General features: G+C 36.4%; 1 long non-coding RNA gene and 1 pseudogene across 1 annotated transcript; one reads left to right on the forward strand and one right to left on the reverse strand.

Moving 5' to 3' along the window:
* Positions 1-12,889, reverse strand: part of LOC130454713 (la-related protein 1B-like) — a 31,037-nt pseudogene extending 18,148 nt beyond the window's left edge.
* Positions 12,890-13,913: 1,024 nt separating this feature from the next.
* On the forward strand, positions 13,914-15,530 carry LOC103093626 (uncharacterized). The gene is made up of 2 exons (XR_472562.2): positions 13,914-14,780; positions 15,272-15,530. It is a non-coding gene; the product is annotated as an uncharacterized LOC103093626 (long non-coding RNA).
* The last annotated feature ends 1,426 nt before the right edge of the window (positions 15,531-16,956 follow it).

Consider the following 16,956-nt stretch of genomic DNA (forward strand, 5'->3'; position numbering starts at 1 on the left):
GACAGAGTATGCACTATATAACTCCTAGCCATTATTATGATTATTATTTAGAATTCTTAAGAAATAATAATAAGGCATGGAAAGAAACAAGCACTGTCACTGAAAAACTCTCTCTTTGTAGACAACACAAGGGAAAAGAATATAGGATTCTTTATATATCAATAAATATAATCCAATAAATATAAAAGATTAGTGAGTGATAAATATGCACTTGAATAGCTAGGTGGTACAATGGATAGAGTGCCTGGCCTGAAGTCAGGAAGACTCATCTTCTTGAGTTCAAATCCAAACTCAGACATTTACTAGCTCTGTTTGTCTCAATCTACAAAATGATCTGGAGAAGGAAATGGCAAACCACTCCAATATTTCTACCAAGAAAATCCCAAATGGGATCACAAAGAGTTGGACACAACTAAATTGACTGCACAACAACAAAAAAATATACACTTAAAAATAAAACCAAAATAAAATAATGAGAAATCTATTCGCTATTCTATTACAAAACAATGCTAGAAAATAGGGTAGTTATATGCTCTATCTACAAGATTCATCTTTAACTTATGTCACATACCATAATAAACTCTAATAGGATTAATGATCAACTAAAAAAATCTTAGAACTAGAATATTAAAGGAATCATTTATCTCAACTATGGAGTCATAGGATAAGTCTATCAATTAAACAAATGGAAGAAATAATCTTAAGACTAATATAAGAATAAAAAGTATCTTGCAGAATGAAAATATCCTTAAAAGTAAAAGAAAGTAAATAAATTGGGGAAAATATTTCATGTAACTAAACCAAATGGAAATATTGGCATCTAGAACTTGTAAAAGAATTGACATATATTTATATTTAAAATGATATTGATAATACCTCCCTCCTTCATGCAATACATCAATGATCAAAGAATACAGATGATTTTTAAAAGGGAAGAAATACCCATTACCATTAAATATATAAAGAGATGCTAAAATTTTCTTAAGCTCAGAATGACCTTAAGGTACTTCATTACCATTACTAGAACAGAATTATCATAGTTTTAGAAGGATTAAATCCAGGGCTAATTAGCATGTGGAGAAAAAGATACTTAGGAAGATATAATGTGGTGTAATATAACTATATATATATATATATAAATCTCAACACTGGTCACATCTTTCATTTAGAAATTTTATTTTTTAGGTCTCTATCCCATAATTATCTTAAAAGGAGACATGCACAAAATGGCTGCTGTTTATAATAGCTAAAACAATTGATAACCCGTGAAAGGGAATTTTTAACTCACTTTGCTTATTTTAACTTAATCAATCAAGAACTTGGAGTGCCCCTACTTTCACATTTAATCATTCAGGCACTTGAAGAACCTTTTAATAGAAAAGGAAGTTCACACCCTCAAGGAAGGGAAGTGGATCCCACGAGTACTACCAACCTTCTCTCCCCCCGCTCCCCCCCCCCCCGGCCCCAGCAGTGCTAGACAAATTAAGGAACTATGATTGGTTACTGAGATGTGATGTGAGAGAACTGTTGGGTAGAGAAAAGTGCTTATAAGGTGAGACCCAACAAGAAGTCAGGCACTCTGATTTTGGATTCTCATTTTGGATTTGGCTTCCTGATTTGGACTTTAAATTCTGAAGGACATTTGGGTTCAGATTGCTGCATTGGTGACTCAGGCTGAAGAGGAACACTTGCTTTGGAGAGACTCTTGCCTCCTTGGTGTTAGAGACTGCCTTTTGTGGCTTAGTTTCTTTGGCATTGGTCTTTTGGATGGTGAAACACTTGGCTGAAGACACTCTCATGGGCTGGTGATATTGACATTTGGATTTGTACTCATGGTCTGGAAGCACTTGGATACTGACTTAGGGTAGTTGGCTAGGCAATATTTTCTACAACCTTCCAACATTTCCCTCTCTTTGCTATCTCTACTTTGCTGTAATAAAGCTACTAACAGACTTATAGTTTAATTTTTAATTATTATAAACAATGACCACAACTTTTTATAACTCTTTATTTGACCAAAACCATTTTAACTCTTACAAACCTATGTGCTCAACACATGATGATTGGTTAAACTCTAATATACTGGTAGAAGAAGCAAGGGGGTAACCTTAGACAGTCTACACAATTTATTGCCATCATCACAATGCCAAGAAAGACTAAGGGGAAGGCCCCTCTCTCTGCAAATTGGACAGAAGATCTGGGGCTTGAATTTAAAGACTTTTCAAGAAAGTCTGCATAGAATTGGTGGGTATGCATGGTTTGTGCTCTGCAGCATTGGAGGGAATATTACCATGGGTAAGATTACCATTGGGATATTGGAAAACCAGAATATTATGGAAGCCAGTACCATATCTTCTACACAGTAGGCACTTAATATTAAATCAAATCAACAGATAGGAAAGCAGGAGTAGTTAAAAATAGGGAGATAGAACAAGAGAGAAGATGATATTTTTATTAATGGCATTTTGGATTCCAAAAAATACTAAGAATTATAGGAGAAAAAATTGATAGAAATCTATATTACACATTATATTCATTCCAACAGAAAGGTGACTCACTCTAGCTCCCTATACTGAAACCGTATCTGCTTATAACTATAGTTCACATGTGAAGGGTTCTGGTCAAAAGTCAATGAGCTCACATGATCATCTTAATAGATGTAGAAAAAGTCTTTGACAAAATACAACACCCATTCCTATTAAAAATACTAGAAGTCATAGAAATAAAAGGGCCCTTCCTTAAAATAATAAGTAGTATTTATTTAAAACCATCAGCAAGTATAAACTGCAATGGGGATAAGTTAGAAGCCTTTCCAATAAGATCAGGAATGAAGGAGGGCTGCCCATTATCACCACTATTATTTAATATTGTACTAGAAATGCTGGCTTTAGCAATTAAAGAAAAAAAGAAATTAAAGGAATTTATAAAGGTTAAAATTAATGGTTGAATGATGATAATATGAAATTATGTGGTCACCAGTATTTATTATATCTTGAGTCAGAAATTTTATTTAAAAATATATCAGAAACAATAAAGAAGAGAAATGTGAAGGGGATAGAAAAGTTATCTATCTTATCAAACCAAATGTTTTGCTCCAAGTCTGCTTATCCAGGCAGAGATTAATTAGTTCCCGGTCAGGAAGACTGATAGTGAATAACCACGAGTCCTCCTCCAAGATGGAAGCTAGTCTCTCCAGAAGCTAGGAAAGGGATTAGCCTTTTACTCACCCAATTAAGTAATCCAAGAGTCAGAATCCAAGTAGAAGCTGAACTTCAAGCCCACCGTCCAAGCTGTAATTTCTTGCAAAGCTCCTTCAAAGACTATAGAAGACTATCTCCAGAAGACAATCTCTTCAGACTATCTTCTTAAAGACAATCTACTCTGAAGGAGTTCAGGGCTTGCTTTTTATGGTGACTTCTTGTCCCCTCCCCGTTCACAGGGGCAAATCACCATTTCCATATTGTCTAGCACTGCCCAGAGGGTAGTGTATGTAGGATCAACTTCTCACCTTCTGAAGGTTAAGTTCTCATCAAAAAGATTCCCAGATTCCCAGCTGATTGAATTTCTAAGAGTGTGAATTCTTTAAGTACCTTGCTAGCTTTTCACCTTACTTGTTCTAAGTAGGGTGTTTAATCTTTTGTTGATTCAATTCAAAAGTAGACAAGGGGGAGTTAATCCTGTCTTCAGTCTAGTGAGGTACTATGTAGGGGTACTTAAGTTAGTGTTAACTCAGAATAGACAATAAAATAAAGGATTCTCTTTCTTTTCAAATTTCACAATTTGAAATTGGCAATAAGAAAACTAAACTATTACTCTTTGTGGATATATGATGGTATACGTAGAGAATCCTAGAAAACCAACTAAAAAATCTAGTTGCAATAATTAATAACTTTAGCAAAGTTGCAGGATGCAAAAAAATCCCACATAAATCATCAGCATTTCTATATATTTCTAACAAAGCTCAGCAGCAAGAGTTAGAAAGAGAAATTCCATTTGAAATCACTCTAGATTCCCTTTGGGAATAATTCCAAATTGCCATCCAGAATGGTTGAATTAATTCACAACTCTACCAGCAATGCATTAATGTCCCTATTTTGCCATATCCCCTCCAATATATATTACTTTCCTTTGCTGTCATGTTAGCCAATCTTAAAAGCAATGCAATAATTCAGGACAATTCTGAGAGACTTATGAAAAAGAATGCTATCCACTTCTAGAGAAAGAATTGTGGGAGTATGGATGCAAATGGAAGCATATGATTTATCATTTGTTTATTTGGGTATATGTTTTAGAGTTTTGGTTTTATAAGATTATCTATTTACAAAAATGAGTAATGTGGAAACATATTTTGTATGACAATACATGTATAAACCAGATGGAATTGTTTGCCAGCTCTTGTAGAAGGGAAGGAAAAAAAGAGGGAGAAAATTTGAGTCATATGACTTTGGAAAACTCATGTAGAAATTTCTTATTAAAAATTTTTTAATTAAAAAAATTAAAATAAAAAGTTAATGAGCTCTGAGGCATGTATTTAGGGAAAAAATCCTTCTTACAATTTCCTGTTGTTAAAAACCAATTTTTATTGATATAGGGGAAAAATTTGAAAAGTATATAGTGATGAGGGCAGCTAGGTAGATCAATGTTTAGAGAGACAGGCATAGAGAGGGGAAGTCTTAGGTTTGAACCTGGCAACAGACACTTCCTAGCTGTGTTACCCTGCACAAGACACTTAACCCTAGGTGTCTAGCCCTAACCACTCTTCTGCTTTGGAACTGATCTTTAGTATCAACTCTAAGACAAAGGGTAAGGTTTTTTTTTTTTAAGCAAATAATGATTTGAGATTGTTTATGGTCCAGCACTTGCTATTAACTCCCATAGAAGCTCAGATATTTGAAAGAGGCAGTTCATATATATTTGGATGACTCATTTTATTATGTTCTATTAAGTATTTTTAGGTTATTGGAGCACATTGTTTCAGGCCTTCCTAGAGAGACCTTTTAACAAGTTACAATTAAATGCGATGCCTTCATCTTTATGAAAGTTATTGCAAGAAATAACCATTTGTACAGTGTCTTCAAAGTAGATTTAAGAGCCAAAAACAAGAACACTTTCTAATCGAAGACTGGAAGAATCCTGCATAAGAACTCATGTGTTAAATTTTTCCTTAAGTTTAGGTATAGAAAAAGTCTAAAAATAGAATGAACTTCCTTGGGAGAGAATCAATTCCCTTTCAATGAGTTTTTTTGTTGTCATTGTTGTTTAAGCAGTAAGATATCCCTGCAACTTAGAAATGTAGGGGCTACTCATAAGCAAAATCACACCCCTAATCCACATGGGAGCCTTGACTTACTTGGGTCCTACCTGCATCAATTTGCTCCTACTTGGGCAACCTTGTGGTCTTCCCTTCCAGGGGAATTAGGGCTCACCATATCAATGTTGATGTTATGAAGAGACCTCATTGACTTAGCCCACTGGAGTATAGAACTCCTCATCTCCTTTTCATGGGAGTAAAGAACTGGAAATGGAGAGGATGCCTATAAATTGGGGAATGGCTGAACAAATTGTGGCATATAATTGTGGTGGAATATTATTGCATCAGAAGAAATGAGAAAGAGGTTGATTTTAGAAAAACCTGGGAAAAATTACACAAATGGATGCAAAATAGAACAGGAGAACTTTGTACACATCAACAGCAATATTATAAAGATGCTCAACTGTGGAAAAGTTCACTATTCTGTTAAATTTATATGGTTGGACTGAATATTAAATTGGTGGTTGCCAGGGATTTAATTTCTAAATTTTCTACTCAAGTAAATGGAATCCATGGTAATTTATTTTTACAATAGAGGGAAGATATTAAGGAAGAGAGGAGAGAGACAGACAGAGAGACACACACACATACATATATATATATATATATGTATATATATATATATATATATATATATATATATATATAGAGAGAGAGAGAGAGAGAGAGAGAGAGAGAGAGAGAGAGAGAGAGAGAGCGAGAGAGCTTTGGCTTCCTCTGAGCCAGGTAGAAATTTTAAGGCACCAGTCAGGGGAAAGGAGTCTCAAGACGATGGGCCTTTCTCAGAGGTTCACACCTCCAGAAAGGGCAAGGAAGGAAGTCAACCTTTTCACTCACCACGATGACTGTATAAAAGGAAAGCAGTCTGAGGTCTCTTGCATGAGCTCCTCCAGAGGTCCAGTTCCACAGTCAAGTCTCTTCACTCCAAGTCTGAATGTCTCTCTTCCAGGCTCTCCTCAAGTGTCTCACTTCACTCCAAATCCAATTCTGAGTGACTGACCAATCGATGATGATCCTCTGTGTCTCTGTTTCCCAATGTTTAAAGTCTTTTTTCTCTTGTGTCCCCTCCCCTAAAATTTATGTCTACCAATCACAGTTGACACTCCACACCAGGACTGCCCACTCTTTCACATGTGGGTCATAGACCTCCCACTCAATGTATGAAATGAGTGTTCATACCTTTTTGTGGTTAGTTCATACCTTTTTGTTGTTAAAATGGGTAGATCTACTTTAAATACTGGGTTTACACTTTGGGGCTTAAAATCTAAAAATAGACAGGGGATTACAATTTAATCTTCACAATAAAGGAAGAGCTAAGTACCTTCATTGTTAAAATCAAGAGAGAGTCAAATCCAATCTTCACAATTCTTATAGACAATGATCTAAAAGCACTCATGTTCCAAAGCACTCATGATGAAACATGCTATGCCCCATCCAGAGAGAGAATTGATGAACTAAGTGCACATTGAAGCATGTTTTTTCACTTTATTTTTCTTGGTGTGTGTGTGTGTGTGTGTGTGTGTGTGTGTGTGTGTGTGTGTGTGTGTGTGTGTGTGTGTGTGTGTGTGTGTTTCTTTTGCAGCAAGGCTACTATGGAAATATGTTTTGTATGACTTCAGATGTATAATCAATATCATATTGCTTGCCTTCTTGAGGAATGGGAAAAGGGCCAGAGGGAGGAAAACACTTTGGAAAATTAAAAAAAATAATATTAATAAAAAATTTAATGTAATTGGGCAAATTTAATGAAATAAATAAAAATATGTAAAAAAAAATAAAAAAATTCCTGAGCTCAAGAGCTCCCTCAGCCTCAGTCTCCTCCGTAGCAGAGATTATAGGAAAGGGTCACTACATTCAAACACTGAAAGTTTTTAAGAAAAGTCTGGATGGCCATTTGCCAAGGATGGAATAGAAAAGAGGCTTTTCTAGGTACAGATTGGACAAGATGGTTCAGGAGACTGAATCCAACTCTTGAGATTCCTTGATTCTGCATATCTCTTATGACCTTTAAAGACAAGTGAGTATGATTATTTTTGCCAGGCAGAAGAAAACTACATAATCCATGAGTTTCCTTTTTTCCTTGGGGATCAGGAATTCCAAAGTAAAATCCTAAAGTCATTTATGGCAATCACCTTGTCTTAGGTGCCCATAGGCTTCCTTCCTGAAGGGCAGAGAAAGTTGCATCCCAGGATCAAAGACTGCAAGATGTTGGAGGCAGAAGGTTCATGGACTTAAACCCTATGTTAAAGAGGTAATGGGTTTTTTTCTGCAGGCAAGAGAACCCTAGAATTATAGGGTTGGAGCTGGAAATTTAATTTAGCACAACACTTTAACTTTATGGCTGAGGGAGCTGAGGCCAAGAAGAATCAGAGGATTTGCTCAGGGTTACCCATATGCCAAGTGGCAGAGCAAGCATTTGAACCCAGGTCCCCTGACTCCAAAAATAATGTTCATGCCACCATATTACACTGGCCCTAATAGATAGTTACTGAAGTCTTTTTGGTGTGTGTCAAAGAAGTAGGGCCTGAGAAAGGAATCCTGCTCTCCTGGAAATATAGTGAAAGAGGGGCAGTTAAGGTAGCTCAGTGAATAGAGAGCCAGGCCTAGAGACAGGAGTCTGGGGTCAGATATTTCCTAGCTGTGTGACTCTGGACAAGTCTCTTAACCCCTATTGCCAGCTCTTACCACTCTTCTGCCTTGGAACTGATAACCAGAATTGATTCTAGGATGGAAGGTAAGCGTTTTAATGGAAGAAGTGGAGTAGGAAAAAAAAGAGTTTTCCTTGCAACAGAATATGATGTTCTGGCTAAGAACAGGGCAGGATGGCATATGGCACTGAACTCTAGAACTCAGGAAAAACCAAGGTTTGAATTCCAAGTGATACCAGTTGTGTTACCATGGATGACACAATCTTGATGAGCCTCAGCTTTCTCATTTAGAAAATGGGTGAAACAATAACATCTCACAAGGCGTTGAGAAGATGAAATGAGATAATATTACTTTAAGTACTGTGCCAGCCTTAACGCTGCTGCTACGGCTACTGCTACTACGATTGTTACTTTTGAAAAACTGGAGAATATTAGATAACTGCATTATCCTCACTATTTTCTAAAAGGAAAAACTAAGGAACAAGTGGGGAAACAATTTACCTAGGATAATGCAGCTTGTGTTGCATGACCAGAACAAAACTAAAATGGTAGCGGATAGATTAATACTTGCTCCTAGAGTCACTTCCCAAAATAAGTGACCTCCTGGGTCATAGAAGAGAGAACATGAAACCAGCACATAGTAGCAACTGCCTGACTTAATTGAACTATAAGTGCTGGCTCTGGCATTGAGGACCTGGGTTCAAATTGTGCCTCTGAAGCTAACTACTTCTGTGATCTTAGTAAGGTATCCAACATCTCTTTTCCTCAATTTGTTTATCTGTAAAACATAGGATTTGAATTAGATGGTCTCTAAAGACCCTTCTAGCACCAGGTCTAGGTTCCTAGGAATGAATATTTGCCACAGCAATAGTCCAGTGTTTCAGATGGGGGAAAAAAGAAGGCATATTTCTGTCCATAGACATTATATGGGAGTATAGAACAAGGTCCTGGTGATAGAGAATCCTAGAATCCTGGAGCTGGAGAGGATCTTGGAAGCCAATTTTTGGCCACCATAAAGAGTGCAGCTATGAATATTCTTGTACAAGTCTTTTTCCTTATTATCTCTTTGGGGTACAAACCCAGCAGTGCTATGGCTGGATCACAGGGCAGACAGTCTTTTATTGCCCAACATAGTTCCAAATTGCCCTTCAGAATGGTTGGATCAATTCACAACTCCACCAGCAATGAATTAATGTCCCTACTTTGCCACATCCCTCTCCAGCATTCATTACTTTCCATAGCTGTCATGTTAGCCAATCTGCTAGGTGTGAGGTGATACCTCAGAGCTGTTTTGATTTGCATTTCTCTGATTATAAGAGATTTAGAACACTTTTTCATGTGCTTATTAATAGTTTTGATTTCTTTAACTGAAAATTACCTGTTCATGTCCCTTGCCCATTTATCAATTGGAGAATGGCTTGATTTTTTATACAATTGGTTTAGATCTTTATAAATTTGAGTAATTAGACCTTTGTCAGAAGTTTTTGTAATGAAGATTGTTTCTCAATTTGTTGCTTCCCTTCTAATTTTGGATGCATTAGTTTTGTTTGTATAAAAGCTTTTTAATTTGATGTAATCAAAATGATTGATTTTATATTTTGTGATTTTTTTCTAGCTCTTGCTTGGTTTTAAAGTCTTTCCTTTCCCAAAGATCTGACAAGTATACTATTCTACATTCGCCTAATTTGTTTATACTTTCCTTCTTTATATTCAGGTCATTCACCCATTTTGAGTTTATCTTGGTGTAGAGTGTGAGATGCTAATCTAAACCTAATCTCTCCCATACTGTCTTCCAATTTTCCCAGCAGTTTTTATCAAATAGTGGGTTATGATCTTTGGGCTTATCATAGACTGTCTTGCTGAGGTCATTTACCCCAAATCTATTCCACTGATCCTCCTTTCTGTCTCTTAGCCAGTACCAAATTGTTTTGATGACCACAGCTTTATAGTATAGTTTGAGATCTGGGACTGCAAGTCCTCCTTCCTTTGCATTTTTTTTTCATGATTTCCCTGGATATCCTTGATCTTTTGTTCTTCCAAATGAACTTTGTTATGGTTTTTTCTAATTCAGTAAAAAAGTTTTTTGGTAGTTCAATGGGTATGGCACTAAATAAATAAATTAATTTGAGTAGGATTGTCATTTTTATTATGTTAGCTCATCCCACCCATGAGCAATCAATTTTTTTCCAATTGTTTAGATCTAGTTTTAATTGTGTGGAGAGTGTTTTGTAGTTGTGTTCATACAGTTCATGTGTTTGTCTTGGCAGATAGATTCCTAAGTATTTTATATAGTCTAGGGTGATTTTTAAATGGAATTTCTCTAATTCTTGCTGCTGAAATGGGTTGGAGATATAGAAATGCTGATGACTTATGCAGGTTTATTTTGTATCCTGCAACTTTGCTAAAATTGTTGATTGTTTCAACTAGCTTTTTGGTTGATTCTCTAGGATTCTTTAAGTAAACCATCATATCGTCCGCAAAGAGTGATAGCTTAGTCTCCTCATTGCCAATTTTAATACCTTCAATTTTTTTTCTTCTCTAATTGCTACTGCTAGTGTTTCTAGTACAATGTTAAATAATAGAGGTGATGATGGGCATCCTTGTTTCACTCCTGATCTTATTGGGAAGACTTCTAGTTTATCCCCATTGCAGATGATGTTTGCTGATGGTTTCAGATATATGCTGTTTATTATTTTTAGGAAAGACCCTTCTATTCCTATACTTTCTAGTGTTTTCAATAGGAATGGGTGTTGTATTTTATCAAAGGCTTTTTCTGCATCTATTGAGATAATCATGTGATTTTTGTCATTTTGCTTATTAATATGGTCAATTATGCGAATGGTTTTCCTAATATTGCACCGTCCTTGCATTCCTGGTATGAATCCTACCTGGTCATAGTGAATAACCCTTGTGATGACTTGCTGGAGTCTTTTTTCTAGTATTCTATTTAAGATTTTTGCATCTATATTCATTAAGGAGATTGGTCTATAGTTTTCTTTCTCTGTTTTTGACCTGCCTGGCTTTGGAATCAGTACCATGTTTGTGTCATAAAAGGAATTTTGTAGAACTCCTTCTTTGCTTATTCTGTCAAATAGTTTGTATAATATTGGGATTAGTTGTTCTTTGAATGTTTGATAGAATTCTTTTGTGAATCCAACTGGACCTGGAGATTTTTTCCTAGGGAGTTCTTTGATGGCTTGTTCAGTTTCTTTTTCTGATATGGGGTTGTTTAGGTAATTTATTTCTTCCTCTGTTACTCTAGGCCGTTAATATTTTTGTAAGTATTCATCCATATCACCTAGATTGCCATATTTATTGTGATATAATTGGGCATAATAGTTTTTAATGATTGCCTTAATTTCCTCTTAGAGGTGAGGTCTCCCTTTTCATCTTGAATACTGTCAATTTGATTTTCTTCTTTCCTTTTTTAATTAGACTGACCAGTACTTTGTCTATTTTATTTGTTTTTTCCAAGTACCAGCTTCTGGTCTTATTTATTAAATCAATAGTTCTTTGACTTTCAATTTTATTTACTTTTCCTTTGATTTTTAGGATCTCTAATTTAGTCTTCTGAGGATTTTTAATTTGTGCACTTTCCAGTTTTTTAATTTGCATGCCCAATTCAATGACCTCTGCCCTTCTTAATTTGTTAATATATGAACTCAAGGATATACATTTTCCCCTGAGTACTGCTTTGGCTGCATCCCATAGGTTTTGAAAGGATGTCTCATCATTGTCATTTTCTTCACTGAAGTTATTATTTCTATGATTTGTTCTTTAACTAACTGGTTTTGGAGAATCATATTGTTTAATTTCCAATTAATTTTTTATTTGCCTCTCCATGTATCCTAACTAATTATTATTTTCATTGCACTGTGATCTGAGAAGGTTGCATTTATTATTTCTGCTCTTTTGCACTTGTTTGCAATGTTTTTATGCCCTAATACATGGTCAATTTTTGTGAATGTACCATGTGCTGCTGAAAAGAAGGTGTATTCCTTTTTGTCCATATTTATTTTTCTCCACATGCTTACTAACTCTATTTTTTCTGAGATTTCATTTTCTTCTCTTAACTCTTTCTTATTTATTATTTGGTTTGATTTATCTAGTTCGGATAAAGGAAGGTTCAGGTCTTCCACTAGTATAGTTTTTCTATCTATTTCATCCTTGAGCTCCTCTAGTTTCTCCTTTAGAAATTTGGATGCTATGCCATTTGGTGCATTAAATTGAGTACTGATAATTCTTCATTGTCTATACTGCCTTTTATCAGGATGTAATTAACTTCCCTATCTCTTTTAACTAGATTTATTTTTACTTTGGCTTTGTCAGATATCATGATTGCGACTCCTGCCTTCTTTTTATCAGTTGATACCCAATAGATTTGGCTCCATCCTCTTACTTTCACCCTATGCGTATCTACTTTCCTCATGTGTGTTTCTTGCAGACAGCATATGGTAGGGTTTTGGATTCTAATCCACTCTGCTAATCGCTTACGTTTTATGGGTTCACATTCAGAGTTATGATTATTAGCTGTGTATTTCCCAGCATTTTGATTTCTACTCCTGGTCCTTCCTTTTCTTCTTTCACTATTTCCTTCTACACCAATGTTTGTTTTTAATCAGTCTCCCTAGTTCCCATCCTTATTTTACTTCCCTTTCTACCCAACTCCCTTCTTGTTCCCCCCCTTATTTTCCCTGTAGTATTTCTAAAACTAACCTCCACCCTCTCTCTCCATTATACTGCTTCCCTTCCCACCAGTCCGTTTGTTACCCTTCTACTCCCCTATAAGGCGCAAATCTATTCTCTGACCCAATGGATTGGATTGTTCTTCCATCTTTGGGTTAATTTCAATGCATATAAGAGTTGATTATTTCCTATCTCCAACCTCTTTACCTTTCCGGTGTATTGATGTTATCCCCTCTCCCGCCATGAACTTCTTTGTGACATATAAATTACCCCATTTGTTTCTTTCTTTTCCCATTTCTTTTAGTATTAACCTCTTTTTAAAGCTCTAGTTGTATATATATGTATATATGTGTATGCATATACACATATGTATATGTATTTATACATGCATATATCTATATACCTATTTCTGTTTTGTCCTTTCATGCTATAGAGTTTGTCATTGTTCCCTCTAAGTGTAATTCTTCTAGTTGCCCAGATGAGAACAACAGTTTTTAAGAGTTACCAATGACCTCTTTTCTTATAGGGATACATAACATTTTAACTTACAGAGTCTCTTTTAAAAAAGGTTTTTTTTTTTCCTTTTCCCCCTCTTTTTTAAAATTACCTTTTGATGATTCTCTTGAGTTCTGTGCTTGGGCACCAAATTTTCTGTTCAGGTCTGATCTTTTCTTTACAAATTCTTGGAATTCTTCTATTTTGTTGAATAACCATACTTTCCCCCATAAGAATATAGTCAGTTTTGATGGGTAGTTGATTCTTGGTTGTAGACCTAGTTCCCTTGCTTTCTGAAATATTGTATTCCATGCCTTTCAGTCCTTTGGTGTGGAGGTAGTCAGATCCTGTGTTATCCTCACTGTGGTTCCATGGTATCTGAATGGCTTTTTCTTTGAAGCTTGTAATATCTTTTCTTTGGTCTGATAGTTCTTGAGTTTGGCTATAACATTTCTGGGTGTTGTCAGTTGGGGATGAAGAACAGGAGGTGATCTGTGGATTCTTTCAATCTCCACTTTTTCCTCTTGTTCCAGAATATCAGGACAGTTTTCCTGAATAATTTCCTGTAGTATTATGTCCAGGCTTTTTCTTTTGTCATGGTCTTCTGGTTGACCAATGATTCTTAAATTGTCTCTCCTGGAACGATTTTCTAAATCCTCTGTTTTGTGAATGAGATACTTCATATTTTCATCAATTTTTTCATTCTTTTTGTTTTGTTTTATAGTGTCTTGCTGCTTTGTGAGGTCACTTGATTCTAGTTGTTGTATTCTGGTTCTTAAAGACTGGACTTCATCTCTGGCTTTTTGGTCATCCTTCTCCTTCTGGTCTGATTTTCTTTGGAGGTCATCTTTCATTCTCTTTACCTCATCCCTCATCTCCTTTGCCTCACCTTTCATCTCCTTTGCCTCACCTTTCATCTTCTTTGCCTCATCTTTAATCTCCTTTTCCTCATTTTCAAGCTGATTGATTTTGGCTTTCAAGACACTATTTTCTGTTTCCAGATGACTTATCTTAGTTTTCAAATTCTTGTCCCAATTGTCTTAAGCCTCTCTTAATTGTGTTTTGAACTGCATTTTGAGTTCTTCCAAAGCCTGTGTCCAATTCGCTGGTATTTCTGTTTAATTACTTGTGTCCTCCTGTGTATTGTTTGTTATTGGTTTGTTGCCTGTGCAGAAGCTGTCAATTGTAATTTATTTCTTCTTTTCCTGTTGTTTGCTTATATTTACCCCTTCTTTGCTCCCCGTATTTGTCTGTGATCTTGCTCCTCATTTTTTTTTGGTTTTGGGGCTTTCTGTCAGTCTCCCCTCTTGGAGCTTTGTCAGATCTCTCAGTGCAGTCTCTGGGGGAGGAGTGTTGGAATTTGCTCTTCCCTGTCCTCTGGAGGCTTTTGATTGGATTAAAGTCCAGCAGTCTGTGAGGGAGTGGTGTTACAGCCTAAGGCTTCTCTTGAGTTCTGAAGACTTTTGATGAGATTAAGTTCAGCTGGGTAGGCTAGGTGTGCTCTGAGACTAAAAATATCCTGGAAGGCTGGAGCAGTATGGAAGATCTCCATGGCTCTGACCAGGCTGCCAGCTCCCTCTCCAGCTCCTTCACCGCCATCTGTGCTTGACAATCCAAGCTTGGCACTGCCCTGCCTCAAGGTACACCCTCCAGATCAGCACCTTTGCCCACCCAGAGGTTCCTGCTGCCACTGGGGGCCTAGCGCCCTAAGTGGGGGGGATGGGTCTTGGGACCTTTCTTCTGCCTTCCCCTTAAACCTGAGTGTTCTCTGATTCCAGCTTTCAGGGGCATACCTTTTGAATTGAGTCCAGCAGGAGGGTTCCTTGGCTCTGTCTTGTTGTTAGGTTTGATTTTCAGTCCCCTTGGAGCATTCAGTTTGTGATAGGTAAGAAAGGGTATTCAGAGGTCTGAACTTCTTCTCCTTCTAGGCTGCTATCTTGACTCCACCCTCCCAGCTCTGTAGTTTCTGAAGAAGAATCCACTTAGTCCAAACCCCTACCCAAAGGTTAATTCACTGGAGAAATGACAAGGAGGTTTCCTAATTCTCTATGGTCATCTCAAAGTGACACCAGATATAAAAATTTCCATCCCAGATATTTTCAAGAATATATTGCTTCTCTCTATTTCCTAGGCTTGAACTCTTACAAACATTGTTGTGTGGAACTTGAAACAAGACCAGTTCACTTCCTAGCAGAGAGCTGGCTGCTGACACCATGCTTACTGGATATGACAAAGAGATGACAAGAACTGGGACATGGCCACAGAAGCTTGTTGGGAAACTTATGATGTCTTATCAGCTTTCTAGGTGCAGGCTTGATATTTGTCATTGTGCTACCCAATCAATATGCCAGATGGGTTCTTGGGAATAAATAAACCTCCATTCCCAAAGATTTGGGTTTTTTTTTTGTCATAGATTACCCAGAAAAATAATTTTAAAAACTATAATTTATATTGTATTCTACATGTAAGGTAGTATGACTGCTAGTGGATAGATAATTGGCCTCAAATGAAATACAAGGTCATGTCCCTTCTCTGACAAATACTAGCTATATTACCCTGTACAAGTCACAAACCCTCAATGCTAAAGGCACTATCAAAGAACATATCTTGTAGAGATGTTGTCAACTTCCATTGGAAAGAGAAGTTTCTTTCCTTGGAAGTTCCCTAAAAATGAAAACCTAGGTCTTGTCCTTGTCCTTTTAAAAACTCTTTTCCTTTTCTTTTCTGAGAGAGTGATTTTTAAATTTATCTATAGAGAGAATTCCCAATTAGATGTCTCCCCCACCCCAGGTCCCTAATTAATTCAGATTAGCAACTATTGTGCAATTTACAGCCTGAGATCAGAATTTTCCCATGCTGTAGGGATGGAAATATTAGGGAGTACAAAGTTAAGGTCAAAATGATGGTTTTGAGAATCATGCCAGCATATAAATATTTATTGTTTTAATTTAAAACGAAATTCACATCATATTAGATCCAAGAGAAACTAACATGATGAATCTTTTCTATCATCAATGCAACTCAATGATAAGACAATATGAACAAATGGAGCCAAGTTTAAGTAGGTGTGTGTGTGTGTGTGTGTGTGTGTGTGTGTGTGTGTGCACACACGCGCCTCAGAAATCTCAACAAAGCCACGGTCTGCCACCAGCATCACCCTTCAGGGCAGGCTCACAACACAGATGAGTTGTATTGTCTTGATTCTTGCTGCATTTGGACAAGAAGCATGTAAACTCCAAAATAAAAAAATTCTTATTATGTTTTGTCCACGGGTAAGTAAAGAATCCTCCAAGATGTCAAAGAAAGCAGAACAAATTTAGTAACTATTCATAGCATCTTATCTATATGAAATGAGTTTTCTGAGGTGGTTGTTGTACAGACAGAATATTGATCTTGATTAAAGCATGAGCAAGAATGAATATTAATATTAACAACAATATCATGTTTTGAGAAACTCTGCTTCCCTGAACCAGTTCATAAGTCACATTAATTATATTGTTGTTATTATCATGATTTTTTTCACAAATTATACATATGTAAATTGTAAAGGATTTTTATTGAGTAGATGGGGGGTGTTAAGTAATATTTAGTGAATGAGCAGTACCCTTTGTAAGGCAAGATGAAATCAACACTGAAACTCTCAGCTCCTCAGCACTTTCTGTCCCCAGAATCCTTTTTCTCCCTTTGATTGGGAAGAGAAGACCATGGACTTTGGAGATTTCCTCCTTGATCCTCCGCTAGGAGGGATCTCAGAGAATTCGCTTCATTATTTTCCATGCTTTCCTGGACTTCATGATCTTGAGAAACTCCTCTTTC

The sequence above is a fragment of the Monodelphis domestica genome, chromosome 5 (assembly GCF_027887165.1).
Source record: "Monodelphis domestica isolate mMonDom1 chromosome 5, mMonDom1.pri, whole genome shotgun sequence".
Lineage (NCBI taxonomy): Eukaryota > Metazoa > Chordata > Mammalia > Didelphimorphia > Didelphidae > Monodelphis > Monodelphis domestica.